Below are 25,037 nucleotides of genomic sequence, written 5' to 3' on the forward strand. Positions count from 1 at the left end.
AAATCAATATTTTCATCTTTAACAACAAAAGCAAAGAAAGAGTGGCATCAGGAAGCCAGGAATAGGTATTTCGGGAAAAGGATCCTGATCTTGGAGTTAATGAGTTTCCCTATGCAAGTTCCATGTGTTCAGGCATGTTGATAGCATCACAGGCATTATTTCAGGACAGCCAGGATGGAATCACAGAGCTACGCAGCGCGTGTTTTGTAGATTCAAGTTTCAGTGAGGATTTCTGCATTTACCCAAAACCCTTTGAAATGATTATCTAAGGATGTAAGCACAATTTTATACTTCTACCTTGTTGGTGTTGCTGTTTTGGTATATCTCAAAATTTTTGTAACAGCAGTTTGTGACAATGTGATTTGATTGAGTGAAATTTTCCAGGGTGAGTGCATGTAATTCATGTTTTTAAATACATGTTATAAAATGCACGTTGCCTATTAGCTTTCTAGCAATCTCCTAACTCTATTTTCATCCCTTTAATTTTTATTAAATGATTTTCTTTTTCAGCATTATCTTCTTTATTCCTAACTTCAAGGAAATAATTATTTTAATGACCTTGAAAGTGAAATCACTCAGTCGCTCAGTCGTGTCTGACTCTTTGCGACCCCATGGACTGTAGCCTATCAGGCTCCTCCGTCCATGGGATTTTCCAGGGAAGAGTGCTGGAGTGGATTGCCATTTCCTTCTCCATGGGATCTTCCCAACCCAGGAATCAAACCCAGGTCTCCCGCATTGCAGGCAGACTTTACCGTCTGAGCCACCAGGGAAGCCCTTAAATGACCTTACTTTCTACTAACCTTTGAAAATATTTTCCCTATCAGCCCCCATCTTTTTAGTTATATTTTCTGCAACAATTCTCTGTAGTGTTGTCCAGAGACATAACAGTTAGCACTTACTGGCTGCTTACTACGTGCCAGGCACTGCATTATCTCATTTAATTTACTGAAAGCACAGTTGTAAATTCTCCTGTTGCTTTTGCTTAGGAGAATTTGCTAAAGCCCCATTTATTAGTGTGAGAATTAGTAGCAGTTTGGGGCTTGGAGTAGACTAAAAACACATTCCATTCTGTATTCAAGCCAGGGGGCTGAACTGGCTGCTGGTCCAGCTGGCCATGGGAAATGTCTGGATGATTTCATTTAACGCCTTTAGAAATACTTCTCACTGAGCTAATTCAAGGAAAATGGCTTGTCATGGATGATATCTGACTATAATAAGCAGCTAAAGTGCTTTCCCAATAAATATTGTAAAATGAAACAGGTGTAAAGCCACAGTTGGAAAATCAGCAGCCGAAGAGTACTGCAAGGATTACGGGCCAACTTTCCAACAGAAGGCTGATGCCTGGGAGGTAGCAAGGACCCATGTTAGCAGGGCATTTCCCCCACCTCCAGTGCTCTCTAGAAATTCATCATTTATTCAAGCATTCATTTAATAAATATTGATACACTACATAGAGGCACTTTTCTGGGTCTTAGCAGGACATGAAGATTAACGCGCTTCAGCCTTAAGGAGTTGCAGGCTAGTGGGATTTAGAGGATCTGGTAGAAGCTCTGGGAAGTGCTGCCAATCCACCTATGTGCAGAACGCTCCCTGCTGTGTGTAGAGAAAACCAAGGTCCCTGAGTTGAAGGAGGTACCACAGGGCAATGAGTCTGGATTGGGTAGAGAGAAAAGACCTGCAAAAGAAGCTGAAAAAGAGCAAGGTGGTGGGTGCTGGGGGCAGGAAACAGCTCCCCTCTGCCCTGGAAGAATACCAGGGTTTAGAGACCTGCAAGGTGAGAGCTGAGCCCAGGCCTGTGGCCTGTGAGGCCCCCTTTCTGTGCAGAGGAGATGGAGCAGAAGGGGTGGCAGGCAGTGGAGGAGACCCAAGGGCATACCTTGCAGGTCAGTCAACTGGCTTCTGTTTGCCTATCAGCCCTGAGACAGGAGTGAGCAACACCCCCAGCATCCAATGCAGAGAGTGGAGGGGTCCAAAATCAGTGTATTCAGCAGAGCTCCAGGAAGGTGGGAGCTGTGGGGTGGAACTGAGGAGCCTTACATGACACAAGGAAAGGAGAGCCAAGTTTGTGAGGAAGTCAATGGCTCTTAAGGGAGAGAATGGGCCCTGAAATTCTCCTGACTCCAACACGTGCATCATGATGGTGGTGATGACGAGGTACTGAACGTGTACTATGTACTAAACCTTTTTCTAGATGCTTTACACATTATCTCATTTAATCTTGATAATAACTGCATGAAGTAAATATTATCCTTACCCCATTTGACAAATGATAAACCTGAGTACGAGAGGCGGCAGAACTCCCCCAAGTTCCCACATCTAACACCCACAGAGCTGGATTTCGAACCCAGGCTGTCTGCCCTGGACTCACTCTGTTAATTACTCAGCAATTTTGCCCCCTCAAAAAGGTAATGCTTCAGAGAAATGAAAATCCTTACACTCATGATGCCAGCCCAGCATCAGTCAACACAAGAATCAAAGATGCATCTCAAAGAGCATATGATCAGGATAGCTCAGCCGCATCATGCTGAGGTGCAGGACATGGCTTTTGGGTTTATTTGCTTCATTCTATCTGACTTGGAATTTGAGCAGAGGTTCATGCTAATGGGGTGAAGATATTAGCAGGTCCTAAAAGCCAGTAGGATAGCTAACCATCCCTGTGATGCTCTATGTGAATGCTAAAAAACATTTTGTTAGGATTAACACGTGGGTCAAGACCAGACCACATTTAGACATGAGCTTCGAATGGCCAGCATCTCTTAAAATTCTAACATATCATTGCCAAGGGTGGAATTACACAACGCATGCTCATTCATTCAGTCGTGTCTGACTCTTTGAGACCCCATAGACTGTAGCCCTCCAGGTTCCTCTGTCCATGGAATTTTCCAGGCAAGAATACTGGAGTGGGTTGTCATTTCTTACTCCAGGGGATCTTCCCAATCCAGGGACTGAACCCACGTCTCTTGCATCTCCCGCATTGGGAGGCGGATTCTGTACCACTGTGCCTTTTTCCAGTAATGCTGTTGTATCTTGAATTGGAGTTTAAAAAAACAAGGAAATTACTACTTCAGGATTTCAGGCTTTGGCTGAGGGACAAAGGGAGGAGACTAATGAAGGCATATTTTAAAAATAGTTATGTGCACATAAAAACCTGCACGTGAAAGTTCATAATAGCTCTATTCTCAAGCAAAAGCTTAGAGATGACTCAGATGCCCTACTATAGGTGAAGAGCATAAACTGGTACATCCATACTACTCAGTCACAAAAACGTGAACTATTGAAACATGCCCCCCCCAGGTTGTATGTGCTAATCATTGAAGTCCATTTCTGCGGGGCTGACCACCTATTCTTTCTTTCATATACTCTTAAAAACACTCAGAAAAAAGTGACAGTCCCATAATAGTCTGAGAAGCGGAGTGCCTGGGCAGTTTGGGTCAGACATGCTGTCACCAGTGTTATACGGAGTTATGTGTGAGCGCTGCCGTCTGTGGGGTCGCACAGAGTCGGACACGACTGAAGCGACTTAGCGGCAGCAGTATGCTGGAGCCAGCTTGTACCGTTCATCTTGTCCCAACTCCATGCTCAGTGACATCATAATGATGCCTAAAGTTTGCTATGGTGGAACCTTTACATCACACATGAATGCTAAGTCGCTTCAATCGTGTCTGACTCTTTGCGACACCACGGACTATAACCCGCCAGGCTCCTCTGTCCATGGGATTTTTCAGGCAAGAATACTAGAGCGGGTTGCCATTCCCTTCTCCAGGGGATCTTCCCAACCCAGGGATCAAACCCATGTCTCTTGCATCTCCTGCATTGGTGGGTGGGTTCTTTACCACCAGGGCCACCTGGGAAATCTCTGTACATGACGGAAATCAGCAAATCAGAGGTCACTTCCAATCCTGAGAGCTGGTTACTAAAGCTTTACCAGCACATCACTGTGGATGAGTCACATGAATAAGTTATTTTAGAAAGTTCTGAAAGTGGGCAGTGGGAATAATCCAAGACAGAGAAATCTAACTCAGTTCATACTTTGTAGCAACATCGCTGTACAATCCCTCACATATCACCACTTGACAATCAGTTCTGAACCAGTCACATTTCTCAAACCAGCAACAAGACTTGAGTGGAAAAACCTGAGAGATCTGAATAACGAAAATATTTCAACTTTAATAAATAAAGCTCTTGCACATTTCTCAGGGACCCATGAAAAATAAACATTTTTGAAATGTTCAAACGTTTCTGAAAGCCTGGGAAAATAAACTGTCGTCCAACACAATGAGACAAGTTGCTGAAAGGGAAAACACATGGGCACGGTTGGCTTTGACTACCTGCAGGTGCCATGTATCCATCTGGAGGAAGGTGATTCAGCACCTACAAAAATTATTGCCTGAGTGCCTTACAAACAATTTGTAATGATCAAAAACTTCTATCTTCAAAAAAGCTTTTGACAACATCCAACACCCTTCTGTGATAAGGAAAAAAATTCTCAGAAAGCTAGGAATAAAGGGGAACTTTCTTAATTTGACACAAAATGTCTAAGAACAAAAACAATCAAAAATGAATGAAAAAAACCCTATACAACTAGAAAGTGAAAGGTGCTTAGTCGTCTTCGACTCTTTGCAACCCCCATGGCCTATACAGTCCGTGGAATTCTCTAGCCAGAATACTGGAGTGGGTAGCCTTTCACTTCTCCAAGGGATCTTCCCAACCCAGGGATCGAACCCAGGTTTCCCACGTTGCAGGTGGATTCCTTATCAGCTGAGCCACAAGGGAAGCCCAAGAATACTGGAATGGGTAGCCTATCCCTTCTCCAGAGGTTCTTCCCGACCCAGGAATCTGGGGTTTCCTGCATTGCAGGTGGACTTTTTACCAACTGAGCTATCAGGGAAGCCCCTATACAACTAACATCATACTTGATAAAGAAACACTGAATGCTTTCTCCCCAAGATTAGGAAAAGGGCTAAATTGTTTCTCTTTCTTACTCAACATAGAAAGTGAAAGTGTTAGTTGCTCAGTCGTGTCCAACTCTTTGCCACCCCGTGGACTGTAGCCCACCAGTCTCCTCTGCCCGTGGATTTTTCAGGCAAGAATACTGGAATGGGTTGCCATTCCCTTCTCCAGGGGATCTTCCCAACCCAGAGATCAAATCTGGGTCTCCTGCATTGCAGGCAGTTTCTTTACTGCCTGTGCCATCAGGGAAGCCCCTTATTCAAAACATAAGACTCTCACAATTCATTCAACATAGTATTGGAAATTCCATGTTGTAACAGGGCAAGAAAAAGAAATAAAAGGCACTAAGATTGAAAACAAGGAAATTAAAATGTCCCTATTTTCAGATAACATTAGTGTCTTTGTAAAAAAGCCCAAGGAATATACAAAAATAAAGCAGAAAGCAAAGACCTTTCTAGAACTAATAAGTGAGTTCAATAGGGTTGTAGAATATAAGATCAATATTTTTAAAATTAATCACATTTCTATGTATCAATACTAATAATGATATATGGAGAATAAAATTAAAAACGCAATACCATTCACAACAAAGAAAATGAATAGTTGTATATAAACTAGCAAAACATGTACAGAATCTTCATGCTGGAATTTATAAAACATTGAAGAAAGAAATCAAAGACCTAAATAATTGAGGGATATATGGTATTTGTGAATTGAAAGACTCAATATAGATGTAATTTATCCCTAAATCAATACACAGCTGTAATGCAATCTCTATTGAAATCCCCAGCAAGAGTTTTTGTAGATTCAAACAGCATTATTCTAAAACTTGTACAAAAAGGAAAAGTAACTAGAATAGCTAAAAACAATTTTGAAAAATAAAGTGGTAGGAATCATTCTGCTTGATACTAAAGATATCAAATATTAAAGATATTAAAGAGATATATGACTTGGCTCCATAGCTTGGGGGTTAGAGTGCTGGTCTTATAAACCAGGGGTCACAAGTTCAAATCTTGCTGGGGCCTAGGCAGAGTGTCTTTGCCATAAGGAGGGTGATTCTCTGTACTTTGAGCTTCCCTGGTGGCTCAGACAGTAAAGAATCTGTCTGCAATGCACGAGATCGGGGTTTGATCCTTGGGTAGGGAAGATCCCCTGGAGAATGGAATGGCTATTCATTCCAGTATTTTTGCCTGGAGAATTGCATAGACAGAGGAGCCTGACAGGCTACAGTTCATGGGATCACAAAGAGACAGACACGACTGAGCGACTAACATTTTCACTTTCACAATAATCAAGATGGTGTGGTATTTTAGAGGGATAAATGTATAGATCAGTGGAATAGAATACAGAACCCATAAATAGGCCCACACAAATATGTCCAACTGATTTTTTTTTATGAAGTGCAAGAGCAATTCAATGCAGGAAGGACAACCTTTACAACAGATAGTACTGGAGCAATGAGACATCGGAAGCCAGAAAACAAAATAGAACAAAAAAAGGAAGAACCTGGGCTTAAGCCTCTTGCATGCTCAGTCCCTCAGTTGTGTCCGAGTCTTCACTACCCTATGGACTGTAGACAACCAGGCTCCTCTCTCCATGGAATTCTCCAGGCAAGAATGCTGGAGTGGGTTGCCATTTCCCTATCCAGGGGATCTTCCCAACCCAGGGATTGAACCTAGGTATCCTGCATTGGCAGTCAGATTTTTTACCACTGAGCTACCAGGGATTCCCTTATAAAAAATTATCTCAAAATGAATCACAGACTAAATGTATAATTCAAAATTAAGTGTTATAGCTCTTCTAGAATTGGTCTAGTAGGTTTCTGGTCTTTATCAGAAGAACCCCTCAGGAAAAAAAATAAATGTGAACTATAACTTTTAGAAAAAAACGAGAAAAATTGGGGGATGTAGGACTAAATAAAGAAGTCTACAAAAACATAATCTATAAAAGGAAAAACTGATAAATTAGACCTCATCAAAAACTTTCAATTTTGCTATGCAAAAGATCTTAAAAGGATGAAAAGATAGCCACAAACTAGGAAAAAATACATGCAAACCACATATTCAACAAAGGACTAGAATCTAGAATATATAAAAACTCAACACTAAAAAACAAACAATCTAATTAGAAAATGAGAAAAAAGCATTAATAACATGTCACCAAAGAGAATATACAGATGGCAAGTAAGCACATGAAAAGATGTTCAACAGCCTTATCCATTAGGGGAATGCAAATTAAAACTCCAATGATAAATCACCACACACCTTTCAAAGTGGCTAAAATGAAAAACAATAGCAGCACCAAATTCTGTCAAGACTGCATAAAACTGGATCATCCATAGCTTGCTGCTGAGAACAAAAAATAACACTCTGGAAAACAATCTGACAGCTCCACACAAAACAAAAATGTGACTACCATACAATCCAGCAATGACACTCTTGGACATTTCTCCCAGATAATTAAAATTTATGTTTACATCAACATCTGCGTGCAAATGGTCATAACAGCTTTATTCATAATGACCAAAAACTGGAAACAACTCAGATGTCTTTCACCAGATAATCACTGAACAAACGTGGTACATCCATACCATGGAACACTACTCAACAATGAAAAGGGCAAACTATGGACACAGATGGCTCAGATGACTCTCCAGGGAATTATGCTAGGTGGGGGAAAAAAAGAACAATCCAAAACCACGGATTTTGTGGTTTTATTTATATAACATTCTTGAAATAACAGAATTATGGACATGATGAACAGGTCAGCTGTTGCCAAGAGAGGAGGGCACCAGGAGGGATTCTTGTGGTGATAAAAATGTTCTTTTCCTTGAAAAGAAAACGAAATATCAATTGATACAATTTCATTGCATCAGTGAAATATCCTAGTTGTGATAATGTAAAATTGTTTTATAAAATGTTACCATTGGGAGAAATTGAGCAAATTATACACAGGATCTCTGTACTATTTCTTAGCGAGTCATGTGAATCTACAATTATCTCAAAATGAAAATTCCATTTTGTTTTTTAAAAAAACCTACATCTTGGGAACTTGATTGTTTTCTTTTTACATTTTTATCTGTGATTTTTGCTTATAATTTTTTGTAAGTTTCTTTGAAAATATTAGCCTATTTGTATATTTAAGGAATTTCTTAAGTGTTTGGTCATTTGACACAGTAATTCTAAGCCCAGAAAAAACTCAAATGCAGATAGAGATGTTCATTGTAAAAATATGTGCTAACACAAAATCCTGAAATCAACTTTGTGTCCAACATCTAAGAGGAGATTAAATAAAATATCACATCCAAATGAAAGAATAATCTGCAATCATTAAAGAAAATTTTTTTACCCCCCAAATTTCAATCACATGTATAGTACTCACAATGTGAAAGGCACTATTCCAAGATCCTTCAAATATTAACTCATTTAGTCCTCATAGCAAGCCTCTGAGGTAACTACAATTATTACTGAATGAGGAAACTCAAGCAAAGAGAAATTAAATAATTTGCCCAAAGTTATACAACTAATAAATAGCAGAGCTGGAGTCTGAATGCAGAGAGTCCTGGCTCCAAAGCCTGTACTATTCATCATTACACTATTTAGCCATTGTTGGGTGTTATTATTATGGAGTAGAAGTAAAACTTTAAGTCAGATGCTAAAATAATGAAAAAGGCAGAATTTTTCTAGACATACATGGTTGACGACAACCAGCACTGAGGAAAAACGGCAGAGCAGATATACTGCTATCAGTGCTCATGGAATCTAGAGTCATACAGTTTGAACTAGGTATCAGTTCCCCAATTCTAACCTATATGGCCTTGCATAAATCATTTAATCTGTCTGGGCTTGAATTGAATAATCTATGAAATAAGATTTAAAAGTACTTATTTTTCAGACTCATTGAGAGGATTATTGAAGTTAATATGTGTAAAGTAATTCTCTTGTAGTACATAAATGCTTGTTTCTTTTCTCTCTGTTAACATCTAAAACACAATGTTTTTTAAAAAGGCAGAACATATTCAGATGATCACATCAAAATATATGCCTCATGATAAATGTACCATCTCCTAATTATCACCAGCAAAGTAAAATGGATGCATGAATCTAAGTGGCTTAAAGGACCATCTCAACTGCATAGCCTAAAAAGTCCCTGGGAAATGTAGAACCCACAGTGTGTGTAGCTGAAGCATCTCCTAGAGCTTGAATACCCAGCACAAACAGCAAGTGGGTGGTTCTGGGTAACACTGTTTACTTGATAAATACAGCAGACACTATAAAACATCCCTTGCAAAGTCCTAAGACTTAAAAACATCAAAAGCAAGTGTATACCATCCAATCTTTTATGGAAATTTATGACTCTATAAAAATGGAAACAATAGACTATTGCATCAACATACAATCCCGATACAACAATGAGGCTCAAGAGACTCTGAGATACACCATCTGGAGCAAGAGAAAGAGAGAGTGATCAAATATAACTAAATTATCTGTAGCAGGTCCAAGCAAGTAGTGTGGTATTACTTACAGCTGGGGAGAGATGCTCAGAGACCCTTAAGTAAAGTGTTGTGACTTATGAGTTTCCTTGTCACAAGGATTTTTAAAAAGTCTTCCCTACACAAAGCATGAAGCTGAGGGGGAATGGATTATCTGTCATGATACAAAGTGTGTTTTACATTGATCATTTTAACAGTCAGGTAATTTCATATTTCATATCAATAGCGATGACAATTAGTAAAATCCCGTATCTAGAAGTCATACATGCTAAATTTGTGCAAGTTGCCATGGAAAGAATGTAGGTTTGGGAGTTAAATGGAGGTTGGTCTTCTGACCTCTCTCGTTAGCATTAAGGTGACTTTGAGCAAGTCATTTACATTCCTATAATTCTCAGTTTTTGTTCTGGTTTCTTTTCCATGGTAAGAAGTGGATTTATCCAGATTCAGAGAGAAGCGCTCTCCACAGAGTGTGGGCCACCACAGAGGGCGAGTGCCTAAGTCTCAGTTTTATTCAGCTATAAGGTGAAGAAAATTGCTTAACCTTGAAGAATTGTTATAAGATTATAGATTAGGTGTGGAAAAAGAAAATATCAAGTGGCCACTAAATCAACTGCTATTATTATTATTAAATTTAAAAGTGTGAAAACTCTTCAAACATTAACAATATTTCCTGGGGCAAAAATCATACAGGATGCAATAGATAAAACCTGAATAGTTCTAAAATGATTAAGTAACTGATTAATAAATACCTGAAAAAAAATCTTCAGACCCAGATGTCTTCTGCGGTGAATTCTCCCAAACATTTAAAAAAAGAAATCATGCATGTGTCGCGGTATTATTTTCAGTAGCCAAGATATGGAAACAAGCTCAGGGCCCATCAGTGGAGGAATGGATGGAAAGACACACACGCCCACACACACAAAGGACTATACCACTCAGCCATAAAGAAGAGTGGAATCCTGCCATCTGTAAGACATGGATGGGCACTGAGGACTTTATGCTAAGTGAAGTAAGTCAGAGAAAGAAAAATATCATATGATCTGATCTAGCATGTGGAATCTAAAAAACAAACCAGTAACAACATTATAACCAAGTTTACAGATTTAGAAAGCAGGCTGGCAGTTGCCAGAGAGCAAGGGGGATGCGGAAGTGGGCAAAATAGCTGAAGAAGGAAAAAGGTACTAAGTTCCTAAGTTCCTAAGAAAGTAAATATTAAAAGTTCTCGCAAGAACTTTTGTCATGTGTATAGTGATGGATGGTAGCTTATTATGGTGATCATTTTGCAGTGTATATAAATAGTGAATCATTATGTTATATATCTGAAACTAATATAATTTATATTATACTTGATATTACATAATATATTATTATATTATTGTTATATAATTAAATTATATTATCAATTATACCTCAACAAAAATTAATTAATTTTTCAGAAGAAATCATACAAATTCTATAAAACTCTTTCAGAAAATAGAAACACAAAAAACCTATCCAACCTCATTTTATGAGACCAGAAGTCATTATCCTGATCCCAAACCAGATTATAAGAATAAAAGAAAAGAAAAGAAGAACAATATTACTTATGAACGTAGATGCAAAAACCCTTAACAAAATGTCAGTACATCGCACCTAACAATACATAAAAGGAATAATACACCACAACCAAGTGGGGTTTATCCAGGGAATGTTTAAAACATGAGCTCATGTTTAAAACTCAATCATGCAATCCACAATATTAGCATTATAAATAAAAAATATGATCATAAGCAATTGATGCAGAAAAAACATTTGAAAAAAATCAACATCCATTATGACAAAAACTCTGAGCAAACTAGATCTACAAGAGAACTTCCTCAACTTGATAAAAGGTATCTACAAAAAACCTATAACTAATATTATACTTAATAACGTAAGCTGAATATTTTATCTCCAATACAGGGAACAAGGCAAGGATGTCCACTCTCACCAACCGTTTTCAATATCAGCAAGTCTTGTTAAGTGCAACTGGCAATAAACAGAAATAAAAGACATATAAAATAGAAATAAAGAAAGAAAACCACTATTCATACATAATGCAATTGTCTACATAAATGAAATCATACAAAACAGAATATAAGGTCACCTCACAAAAGTCAACCATACTTCTATATTCTACAGTGAATGTGGAAAACCACGTTCAACGGACTGACTCCAAAATATGCAAATAGCTCGTGCAGTTCTATGTCAAAACAAACAACCCAGTCAAAAAATAGGCAGAAGATAACAGACATTTCTCCAAAGACATGCAGATGGCCAAAAAAACACATGAAAAACACTTCACTAATTATCAGAGAAATGCAAATAAAAACTATAACGAGGTATTACCTCACACTGGTCAATATGGCTATCATCAAAAGGTCTACAAACAATAAATGCTGGGAGGGTACAGAGAAAAAGGAACCCTCCTACACAGTTGATGGAAATATAAATTGATACCACCACTATGGAGAACAGTATGGAGAAAAACAGAACTAGCATATGATCCAGCAATCCACTCATGGGCATATATTCAGAGAAAACCATAATTCAAAAAGATATATGCACCTCAATGTTCATTGTAACACTATTTACAATAAGCAAGACATGGTATGCAACTGAAATGTCCATCAACAGAGAAATGGATAAAGAAGATGTGATACACACACACAACTGTCACTCAGCCATAAAAAAGAACGAAATAAGTGAAGTCAGACAAAGACAAATATAATATGATATCACCTACATGTGTAATTTAAAATATGATACAAAGCAGAAGAGGAATAAAAGATTTCAAAAACAAACTTAGTTTCCAAAGGGAAAACATAGGGGGAAGGTATAAATTAGGAGCTTAGCATTAACATCCACACACTACTACATATAAAATAGATAACCAACAAGGACCCACTGCATAGCACAGGGACCTCTGCTCAATATCCTATATGGTATTATATGTAACAACCTATATGGGTAAAGTTTGAGTAAACTCTGGGAGTTGGTGATGGACAGGGAGGCCTAGCGTGCTTCGGTCCATGGGGTCGCAAAGACTCAGGCACGACTGAGCGACTAAACTGAACTGAACTGCTATGGGTAAAGAATCTGAAAAAGAATTAATATACGTATGCATGTAACTGAATCACTTTGCTGTACACCTGAAAGTAACACAACATTGTAAATCAACTATATTCCAATTGAATTTTTTAAAAAAGCAGCCAGTGCCAAAAATTTATGTTTTGTATGATTTCATTTATATGACATTCTCAGAAAGACAAAACTACAGTGATTGAGAACACATCAGTGGTTACCAGTGGCTGGGAGGAGGGGAGGATGTGACTGAAAAGGAGCCACATAATGGACATTTTGGGGTGGTGCAACCATATATACCCTGACTGTGGGACTACTTATACGAATTTTTACATGTATTAAAATCTATAACACTGTACATACAAAAGAGTCAATTTTACTGTATATAAATTTATGAAAATATTTTTGAAAAAACATTACATTGCTAGCATCATTTTGGCCAAATTCTGTTGGGTTTGACAACTATATTACGGTGATAATGCTGTGAGTCCAGAATCAGATCGCAGATTTGGATATAACCTGATAATACGGGCATGAACTTGACAGAGTTGTATTTACTGGCCTAGAGTAAGGAACTAGACCATAATCTTTACTTAATATTTGTTTACCTTATAGAATTTTATAGTAGAAGTCTGATTGATCATAAGTAAGACTGGCTGTCTAGAGACATTTACAAGGCTAGTCCTTAATGGCATGATGGGCCAAATCAAATTGGATTCATGATCAATATTCTTCATAACAAAGAGATTTAAGTCAGGTTAGTTAAAAGAGTCAGTCTTCTTCAATCTACTAAATTTTATTTGCTATATCTTATTCTCCTAGCACTGCCTGTTTATTAATAGACATCTATAATGCAAATGGTCAGAAACTCCCTGTTCAGATATCAACTACAGTCCACTGTCTCCGTTAATACTTTTACTACACTAAAATTTAATTGGACTGAGAGCTTATGCTTGCCAACTTTTTCTAAATATAGTGCTTTCAAGCTTTATGCAGAATATGATACTTGGGCACTTAATACTTTGCTTTGTCTTGCTTGGAAATCAATGACAGGTGTGGACAAAAAATCTATGAGCAGGCTAAAAACAAACCAATATTGAAGAAGTTCTAGAATACTATCATTTCTAAAGACATTCACTCATTCATTTATTCAAGAAATATTTACACAGTGCCAACTCTGTGATAAAAGTGAAAGTGTTAGTCACTCTGTCCAGAGGGTTCAGGATGGGGAACATGTGTACACCTGTGGCGGATTCATGTTGGTTGTGTCCGACTCTTTGCAATCCCATGGACTGTAGCCTCTGTTTGATGTATGGCAAAACCAATACAATATTATACAGTAATTAGCCTCTAATTAAAATAAATAAATTTAAATTTTAAAAAGTAGGCAGAAGATATAGACATTTCTCCAAAGAAGACATGCAGATGGCCAAAAAAGCACATGAAAAACACTTCACTAATTATCAGAGAAATACTAATATTTGAAAATTAAGTAGAGAAAGAAGCTGAGAAAGAATGGGCAGTGATGTTGAACCAAAACCAGGAAGCCAAGACATGAATGTGTTGGCAGATGGAGAGAATGGTCAACAGTCAACAACTGGAGTTGTTGATGCTGTTCAAGGGTCAAATCAGATGAGGCCAGAGAATAGCCCTTTGGACTGGCAACATGTGAGACACTGATACCCTTAAGGAGAACAGTCTTAGTGGAAGGAAACCAGTTTTAGTGGAGTACTGGGGCAGAAACTTAACTAAAGTTAAAGTACAAATGAGAAATAAAGAAATGGAGGTGGTAAACATAGGCAACACATTGTGAGAGTTTGGCTACTCAGGGGAACAGATAAGTGGATTCAAGAGACCATTTTTCAGCATGGGAGATCTTAGAGAATACTTATGTGCTTATGGAAATTGGTAGCCAAGAGGAAAAAAAACTGGTGATGTAGGAGAGAGCGAACACAAAGGCAAGAGCAGAGTTGTGAAAAGGAAGGTGATCTTTGATAAAAGAAAAGGCAGAGACGGGTACATGTGCCTAGTTAATCCTTGTAAGGTAATAATTAGGATGCAATACCTATAACCTGACTCTGCAGATTGAAGACTGTGTAAGACCCAACCCTGAGAGGCTAGACTCTTTTCATCTCATGTATCCTGCCCATCATGAGATCAGGAGGGCAACAGAACTGATGAACCTAGCATGCCTCCCTCCAAAGGGAACTGCATGAGGAGAGGAGCCACTTTCAAGAAAATCTGTAATCATTGCTGTCTCGTGTGTATTTAGTTTCATGCAACAGATGAGCAAACTGATTTCATGTTATTAACAATAAATAGTGCTCTCAGAGTTCTTTTCTTTCCACCTAAAGTTTTTTTTTGGAAACTGAAAAAGAGACCATAGTTTAGCCTGTAACATATCCTACCAGTGAAATCTATCAGCAATGCAAGAAGGCTTATGAGAGTAAGAATGTCCTATTTCAAATATGTTGGTGGTATATGGTAGTCTGGCTGGGTTATGCAGTGTGCTGAGACCACTATGGCAGACAAACTCGAAACTAGGACAAACGTGTCCCTACACAGATAGGATACCTAGAAAAAATGGGTAGAGTTTCCTGGACACCTGCTCAAGTGCATGCTAAGTCACTTCAGTCATGTCTGACTCTTTGTGACCCTATGGGCTGTAGCCTGCCAGACTCCTCTGTCCATGGGATTCTCTGATAGGAATACTGGAGTGGGTTGCCATGTCCTCCTCCAGGGGGTCTTCCCAACTCTGGAATCGAACCCACATTTCTTAGTCTCCTGCATTGGCAGTTGGGTTCTTTACCACTAGCGCCACCAGGGAAGCCCTTCCTGGACACCAACTGCCTTTTAAATAAAGGATTATCCCTACAGAAAAAGCAAGAGAGTTCCAGAAAAACATCTACTTTTGCTTTATTGAGTACACCAAAGCCTTTGATTGTGTGGATCACAACAAACTGTGGAAAATTCTTAAAGAGATTGGAACACCAGACCACCTGACTGCCTCCTTGATAAATCTGTATGCAGGTCAAGAAGCAACAGTTAGAACTGGACATGGAACAACAGACTGGTTCCAAGTTAGGAAAGGAGTACAGCAAGGCTGTATATTGTCACCCTGCTTATTTAAATTGTATGCAGAGTACAGCATGAGAAATGCCAGGCTGGATGAAGCACTAACTGGAATCTAGATTGCTGGGAGAAATATCAATAACCTCAGATACACAGATGACACCACCCTTATGGCAGAGGCAAAGTAGAACTAAAGAGCCTCTTGATGAAGATGGAAGAGGAGAGTGAAAAAGTTGGCTTAAAACTCAACATTCAGAAAGCTAAGATCATGGCATCCGGTCCCATCACTTCATAGCAAATAGATGGGGAAACAATGGGAACAGTGACAGACTTTATTTTGAGGGGCTTCAAAATCACTGCAGATGGTGACTGCAGCCATGAAATTAAAAGATGCTTGCTCCTTGGAAGAAAAGCTATGACCAACCTAGACAGCATATTAAAAAGCAGAGACATTACTTGGCCAACAAAGGTCCATCTAGTCAAAGCTATGGTTTTTCCAGTAGTCATGTATGAATGTGAGAGTTGGATTATAAAGAAAGCTGAGCACCGAAGAATTGATGCTTTTGAACTGTAGTGTTTGAGAGGACTCTTGAGAGTCCCTTGGACTGCAAGGAGATCAAACCAGTCCATCCTAAAGGAAATCAGTCCTGAATATTCATTGGAAGGACCAATACTCATTGGAAGGACTGATGCTGAAGCTGAAACTCCAATAATTTGGCCACCTGATGTGAAGAACTGACTCATTGGAAAAGACCCTGATGCTGGGAAAGATTGAGGGCAGGAGGAGAAGGGGATGACAGAGGATGAGATGGTTGGATGGCATCACCGATGTGATGGACAGGAGTTTGAGTAAGCTCCGGGAGTTGGTGATGGACAGGGAAGCCTGGCATGCTGCAGTCCATGGGGTCACAAAGAGTTGCACACTACTGAGCGACTGAACTGAAGTGAACTATCCCTTTAAATACTGCATTAAATCCATGGGTTACCTAAGAGTGGACATTAACTCTGATAGAATTACAAAGCTGATTTTCATTGGCTACACTCAATTCCAGGGCAGGGCTAGACCCACAGAATGGAAGCCACAATCTCCTCAGCTGAGCAGGGGTTCATAAACTGAGAGTACAGAATGCCAAGATCCAGGGGGAAGGAACTGATAACTTCTACCAAATCCTATGAGATCTGGATAGTAAATATTAGCAACATGTTTAAGCTTGCTGGCCAATGCTGCTGTCTCAAGAGGTTTCTTTTTATCCCTCACCATTGAGACACAGTTAAGCTCTAAGAAGAATGTTTAAGCTGGATTTAGAAAAGGCAGAGGAACCAGAGATCAAATTGACAACATCTGCAGGATCATCAAAAAAGCAAGAGAGTTCCAGAAAAACATCTACTCTGCTTTATTGACTACACCAAAGCCTTTGACTGTGTAGATAACAAAAAACTGGAAAATTCTGAAAGAGATGGGAATACCAGACCACCTTATCTGCTTCCTGAGAAATCTGTATGCAGGTCAGGAGGAAACAGTTAGAACTGGACATGGAACAACAGACTGGTTCCAAGTCAGGAAAGGAGTACCGCAAGGCTGTATATTGTCACCCTGCTTATTTAACATATATGCAGAGTGCATCATGTGAAATGCTGGACTGGATGAAGCACAAGCTGGAATCAAGATTGGTGGGAGAAATCTCAATAACCTCAGATATGCACTGGGACGACCCAGAGGGATGATATGGGGATGGAGGAGGGAGGAGGGTTCAGGATGGGGAACACATGTATACCTGTGGCGGATTCATTTTGATATTTGGCAAAACTAATACAATTATGTAAAGTTTAAAAATAAAATAAAATTAAAAATTAAAAAAAAAAACTCAGATATGCAGATGACACCACCCTTAGAAGGCAAAATAGAACTAAAGAGCTTCTTGATGAAGATGGAAGAGGAGAGTGAAAAAGTTGGCTTAAAACTCAACATTCAGAAAGCTAAGATCATGGCATCCGGTCCCATCACTTCATAGCAAATAGATGGGGAAACAATGGGAACAGTGACAGACTTTATTTTGAGGGGCTTCAAAATCACTGCAGATGGTGACTGCAGCCATGAAATTAAAAGATGCTTGCTCCTTGGAAGAAAAGCTATGACCAACCTAGACAGCATATTAAAAAGCAGAGACATTACTTGGCCAACAAAGGTCCATCTAGTCAAAGCTATGGTTTTTCCAGTAGTCATGTATGAATGTGAGAGTTGGATTATAAAGAAAGCTGAGCGCCGAAGAATTGATGCTTTTGAACTGTAGTGTTTGAGAGGACTCTTGAGAGTCCCTTGGACTGCAAGGAGATCAAACAAATCAATACTAAAGGAAATCAGTCCTAAATATTCATTGGAAGGCCTGAGGCTAAAGCTGAAGCTCCAATAGTTTGGCCACCTGATGCAAAAAACTGACTCATTGGAAAAGACCCTGATGCTTGGAAAGATTGAAGGTGGGATGGGAAGGCAATGACAGAGGATGAGATGTTTGGATGGCATTACCAACTCGATGGACATGAATTTGAGCAAGCTCTGGAAGTTGGTGATGGAAAGGGAGGCCTGGTATGCTGCAGTCCATGGGGTCCCAAAGAGTCAGACACAACTGAGAGACTGAACTGAACTGAAGAATATGTTTTTACTAAGTGAATTTAGAGTAACTTTTTTTGGAGTCCTAAATGGCCTTCTCTATCAAATTTTCTACTAAATTCTTATTTTACCATAAAAAATATATACAAACACACACACAGAGGCAATGTTCTAAAAATAGTCTGGTATATATTCTAATTTAGCCTCTAGGAATAGAGCAGAAAGTTATCTTGCAATCAAATCTTTTGACCCACAAACCTCGTGAAATCCATGCACCTATGGACACTTATCTTTGACAAACAATGCAAGAACATACAGTGAAGAAAAGACAATCTCTTTGACAAGTGGTGCTGGGAAAACTGGTCAACCACTTGTAAAAGAATGAAACTAGAACACTTTCTAACACCATACACAAAAATAAACTCAAAATGGATTAAAGATCTAAATGTAAGACCAGGAACTATAAAACTCCTAGAGGAAAACATTGGCAAAACACTCTCTGACATAAAGCACAGCAGGGTCCTCTATGACCTACCTCCCAGAGTAATGGAAATAAAGGCAAAAATAAACAAATGGGACCTAATTAAACTTAAAAGCTTCTGCACAATGAAGGAAACTATAAGCAAGGTGAAAAGACAGCCTTCAGAATGGGAGAAAATAATAGTGAATGAAGCAACTGACAAAGAATTAATCTCAAAAATATATAAGCAACTCCTGCAGCTCAGTTCCAGAAAAATAAACGACCCAATAAAAAAAAAAAAATGGGTCAAAGAACCAAACATTTCTCCAAAGAAGACATACAGATGGCTAACAAATGCATGAAAAGATGCTCAACATCATTCATTATCAGAGAAATGCAAGTCAAAACCACAATGAGGTACCATCTCACGCCAGTCAGAATGGCTACTATCAAAAAGTCTACAAACAATAAATGCTGGCAAGGGTGTGGAGAAAAGGGAACCCTCTTACTCTGTTGGTGGGAATATAAACTAGTACAGCTACTATGGAGAACAGTGTGGAGATTCCTTTAAAAACCGGAAATAGGACTGCCATATGACCCAGCAATCCCACTCCTGGGCATATACTCCAAGGAAACCAGAACTTAAAGAGACACATGTACCCCACTGTTCATCACAGCACTGTTTATAATAACTAGGACATGGAAGCAACCCAGATGTCCATCAGTAGATGAATGGATAAGAAAGCTGTGGTACATATACACAATGGAGTATTACTCAGCTATTAAAAAGAATGCATTTGAATCAGTTCTAATGAGGTGAATGAAACTGGAGCCTATTATACAGAGTGAAGTAAGTCAGAAAGAAAAACACCAATACAGTATACTAACACATATATATGGAATTTAGAAAGATGGTAACGATGACCCTATATGTGAGACAGCAAAAGAGACACAGATGTAAAGAACAGACTTTTGGACTCTGTGGGAGAAGGCAAGAGTGGGATGATTTGAGAGAATACCATTGAAACATGTATATTTCCATATGTGAAATAGATCGCCAGTCCAGGTTTGATACATGAGACAGGGTGCTCAGGGCTGGTGCACTGGGACAACCCTGAGGGATGGGATGGGGAGGGAGGTGGGAGGAGGGTTCAGGATAGGGGACACATGTACACATGGCTGATTCATGTCAATGTATGGCAAAACCACTACAATATTATGAAGTAATTAGCCTCCAATTAAAATGAATTAATTAAAAAAAAGAAATTTCTGTAATCCCATGGATACAGAGATACACATGTACACAATTCTGAATCACTTAGCAGAATCAGCTCCTCTATGAACACAAACACAAACCCAAGATTAAACACCCTTCTGCATTAGGGCAATCCAAAAAGCCGTGGACATCTATTGGCTTCAGAGCTGAAGCTATCACTGAATATATCCTCCAAGGCACCACACTGCCAATGCTCAAGAAATTCAAAATGTTCTTAGGGACTCCAGTGTGACACTTAAGCTCTATTTGCTACAAATCTTACATTTTCCTTCTTGAGTGTTTTCTCAACTCTCCTTACAGTTATTTCCACATTTCATTAGTGGTTAGTGTATGGTTCTCTCTTGGAAAATCACTTATTTGAAAATGATGTCCCCAAAGCTTTTTTCTACCCCTGGATATTTCTCAGTGGTTATGCCTCTCCAAGAGTTATTGTCTATTTCTCTCTCATACAAACTGAAGAACTACAGGGAGATATGGACGAACCATTTTCTCTTAGCTAAATCTTGAATATATCGCATAGGTCACCTAAGTGATCTTAAACACAGTTTTCTCAATTTCACATGCCATTTTATAGTACTGGGAGTAACTCACATTCAACTTGCCCTGGACTTTTGATTCACCCGAAGGAAGATGTGATGGACAGATAAGAGTAAGAGAGAGAACTTTGAGAAATATAGTTTACCAATGCAGACACTCTGTTTCCCCTAGGAAGAAATAAACAGTGCCTGAGACCAGGAGATGAAGGTGAAGGCTGACAGGTATAGCAATAATTAGCAATTGGGAGAGAAGCAGATATCAGGACAAGTATGCTGCTGACCATGGTCCTGAGAATTATTTGCCTACAAGGATATAATCTTCCTAACCCTGAAATACTGGTGATTCTGGTACAACCTTCCTCAGAATTTCTGAGTCAGGTGAGAAAAGAAGTGGTCACAGGAAAGAGTGGAAGAAAGAGAGAGAGAAAGAAAGAAAGAGGTGGACAGAGGCTTTCAGAGAAGCATAGTCATTAACTATGAAAAGACATAGGAAGAAGGAAGAAAAAAACAACTTTCTGGACAACATTTTCAAGTAACTGTAATTGACAAGAAAGAAACAACTAATCACACCAAAAAATCAAACATTTGAGGGTGACTAAGAAATTCTGTACAAGAAGATGTAAAGTTGTACAAGAGGAGGAATGAATAAGTGTAACCAAGAGATGAGCAGAGCATCATCTGTGTAGAATTACAATGTCATTGTGAGTTGAGTTCTATCAACATCCTCCTCTCATCCTTATGCATTATCTCCTTGGAGGATCTTGTTCATTTCCATGGCCACAATAGCATCTGATGCTGATGAATCTAACTTTGTATTTCCACCTGTGATCTCACCTTTGAGCCCTTGATCTTAATGTCCAACTGCCTACTTCCCAAATATGTGAGCAAATTTGGAAAACTCAGCAGTGGCCACAGGACTAGAAAAGGTCAGTTTTACAATCCCAAAGAAAGGCAGTGCCAAAGAATGTTCAAACTACCACACAATTGCACTCATCTCACATGATAGCAAAGTAATGCTCAAAATTCTCCAAGCCAGGCATCAATAGTACATGAACCAAAAACTTCCAGATGTTCAAGCTGGATTTACAAAAGGCAGAGGAACCAGAGATCAAATTGCTAACATCTGTTGGATCATATAAAAAGCAAGAGATTTCCAAAAAAACATATACTTTTGCATTATTACTATACCAAAGCTTTTGACTGTGTGGATCACAACAAACTGTGAAAAATTCTTAAAGAAATGAGAATACCAGACCACCTTACCTGCCGGGAGAAATATCAATAACCTCAGATATGCAGATGACACCACAGTTATGGCAGAAAGTGAAGAAGAACTAAGGAGCCTCTTGATGAAAGTGAAAGAGGAGAATGAAAAAGTTGCCTTAAAACTCAACATTCAGAAATCCAAGATCATGGCATCCGGTCCCATCACTTCATGGCAAATTGATGGGGAAATAGTAGAAACAGTGGCTGACTTTATTTTGGGGGGCTTCAAAATCACTGCAGATGGTGACTGCAGCTGTGACATTAAAAGACACTTACTCCTTGGAAGGAAAGTTATGACCAACCTAGACAGCATATTAAAAAGCAGAGACATTACTTAGTTAATGACTAGTAATTACTTGACCAACAAAGGTCCGTCTAGTCAAGGTTTTCCAGTAGTCATGTATGGATGTGAAAGTTGGACTATACAGAAAGCTGAGTGCAGAAGAATTGATGCTTTTGAAATGTGGTGTTGGAGAAGACTCTTCAGAGTCCCTTGGACTACAAGGAGATCCAACCAGTCCATCCTAAAAATCAGTCCTAGGTATTCATTGGAAGGACTGATGTTGAAGCTGAAACTCCAATACTTTGGCCACCTGATCCAAAGAGCTGACTCATTTGAAAATACCCTGATGTTGGGAAAGATTGAAGGCAGGAGAAGAAGGGGATGACAGAGGATGAGATGGTTGGATGGCATCACCAACTCAATGGACATGAGTTTGAGTAAACTCCAGGAGTTGGTGATGGACAGGGAGGTCTGGTGTGCTGCAGTCCATGGGGTCACAAAGAGTCAGACACAACTGAGTGACTGAACTGAACTGAACTGAAAGCCTTTGACTGTGGATCACAACAAACTGTGAAAAAATTCTTAAAGAGATGGGAATACCAGACCACCTTACCTGCCTCCTGAGAAATCTGTATGCAGGTCAAGAAGCAACAGATAAAACTAGACATGGAACAACAGACTGGTTCCAAATCAGGAAAGGAGTACATCAAGGCTGTATATTGTTACCCTGCTTATTTAACTTAAATGCAGAGTACATCATGAGAAATGCTGGGCTGGATGAAGCACAAGCTAGAATCAAGATTGCTGGGAGAAATATCAATAACCTCAGATATGCAGATGACACCATCCTTATGGCAGATAACAAAGAGGAACTAAAGAGCCTCTTGATGAAAGTCAAAGAGGAGAGTGAAAAAGCTGGCTAAAACTCAATATTCAAAGAGCGAAGATCATGGGATCTGGCAAATAGATGGGGAAACAATGGGAACAGTGACAGACTTTATTTTCTTGGGTTCCAAAATCACTGCAGATGGTGACTGCAGCCATGAAATTAAAAGATGCTTGCTCCTTGGAAGAAAAGCTATGACCAACCTAGACAGCATATTAAAGAGCAGAGACATTACTTTACCGGCAAAGGTCCATCCAGTCAAAGCTATGGTTTTTCCAGTAGTCATGTATGGATGTGAGAGTTGGACTATAAAGAAAGCTGAGCACCAAAGAATTGATGCTTTTGAACTGTGGTGTTAGAGAAGACTCTTGAGAGTCCCTTGAACTACAAGGAGATCAAACAAGTCAATCGTAAAGGAGATCAGTCCTGAATATTCATTGGAAGGCCTGAAGCTAAAGCTGAAGCTCCAATAGTTTGGCCACCTGATGAGAAGAACTGACTTACTAGAAAAGATCCTGATGCTGGGAAAGATCCAAGGTGGGAGGAGAAGGGGATGACAGATGATGAGATGTTTCTATGGCATTACCGACTCAATGGATATGAGTGTGAGCAAGCTCCGGGAGTTTGTGATGGACAGGGAAGCCTGGCATGCTGCAAGTCCATGGGGTCCCAAAGAGTCAGACATGACTGAGTGACTGAAGTGAACTGAACTACTTCATATCTCCTCTTGTATGAGTCACAAGATGTAAATTCCCCAATTAAACATACCTATACAGAGAAAACAATTGGCAGTTCAGGAAAAGAAAATGCTTCAATAGGATAAAAACAGTATTAGACAATATAAACTGCATAACAACATTCAGGACAAAGGGAAAGAATCTAACTGTATAGGAAACTTGGATGTGAGACATGGGGGCTTATTCAGAGAGGATAGTGAAGAGACTGAAATTCAGAGGCATTTCCTGCTCATGGTAACTTTAACTAAAAGCAATTCCTTTCTGAATACCCTGCAAAAAGAATTGTTGAACAGGCATCTGTCTCCCCAGTCATACCTGTATCCACAAGTAGGAGCACTATCAAATAGTAATAGTGAGATTCTCAAATCCAGAAACTCAAAGATTGAGGGAAACTCAATTACACTGATAAATCCAGAAAAGTGATGAAGGAGTCACCAAGGCCCAAAGTCTCAGAATTCCAGAACCAGGCCTTGAAGGATGATATCTTAGAGGAAGTAAAAGTAAGTATTAATTTACACAGTGGGTAATAAACTTGCAGAATCCTTAGCTCTAAATGTAACAGAGGCTAAAAATATAAATCATGTGAAAAAAATTTTAGATCCTTTTCTTGGTGGAAGCATTATTGCATATTAGCAAAGAACTTTCATTTGGGGGGAACATAACTAGCTAGGAAAGGCTGAAGCCGTAGAGAGATTTGTAAAGATAATCTTGGTGTTATATTCCACCTGAATTCACCTCCTTAAAAAGCAGGGACCTCCCAGGCCTCAAATAAATGCAGGGGTAAGACAAGACAGTCCACAGGTTACAGAATATGGAGCTGCTAGACATCTGAAAGTCAACATCTTGAGCTAAAACCAGAATTAAGAACTGGGATAACCCAAACGCCATGTGTGCAGTAACAGAATGGCATTTAATGGCAAAAAGGAAGGAGCGAGTTCAGAGGAGAGGAATGAGGTAGACACTGGAAAGATGTTTTAAGACACAAACAGGAGCTTAACTAGGGAGCAAGGGCTTGGCCCTGGGTGAAGAGCAGGCTGTCATGGGCACAAAGACATGGTACTCCTTCAGAGGTAAAGCGTGTCCTTGGACCAGTGACCTTTCCATGTACTCTTTGGACCTTGGAACATGACATGCAAACACATTATAACATCCTCCAGAAACATATTCTCATATGAAGATTTGCAGGCAGCATGAGAAGGCTTGTGAATATGCGCGCGTGTACATGCACACACACACATTCCCATAAAGTTTTTTATTAGCATCAAAAGCCAAGAAAGGAGGAGGGAAAGGATCCTTTGACCCAAAGACTGAACAAAGTTTTTCACAATATGTCATGCACATGAGAATTTAATGACTCACAAATTCCAGT

At 39.2% G+C, this 25,037-nt stretch overlaps 1 long non-coding RNA gene and 2 other non-coding genes across 3 annotated transcripts in view; 2 read left to right on the forward strand and 1 right to left on the reverse strand.

Moving 5' to 3' along the window:
- The window catches only part of LOC147364302 (uncharacterized), a 156,917-nt gene that overhangs the window by 42,590 nt on the left and 89,290 nt on the right, over positions 1-25,037 (reverse strand). The gene's annotated exons all lie outside the window — the stretch shown is intronic.
- TRNAI-UAU (transfer RNA isoleucine (anticodon UAU)) lies at positions 5,903-5,975 on the forward strand. Its single transcript has one exon. It is a non-coding gene; the product is annotated as a tRNA-Ile (tRNA).
- Positions 6,735-6,796, forward strand: LOC147364304 (U7 small nuclear RNA). Its single transcript, XR_015135623.1, has one exon. It is a non-coding gene; the product is annotated as a U7 small nuclear RNA (small nuclear RNA).

Source organism: Bos grunniens, chromosome 10 (assembly GCF_055505025.1).
Source record: "Bos grunniens cultivar Pamir isolate PY7600 chromosome 10, Bosgru_T2T1.0, whole genome shotgun sequence".
In the NCBI taxonomy this organism is placed as follows: Eukaryota; Metazoa; Chordata; class Mammalia; order Artiodactyla; family Bovidae; genus Bos; species Bos grunniens.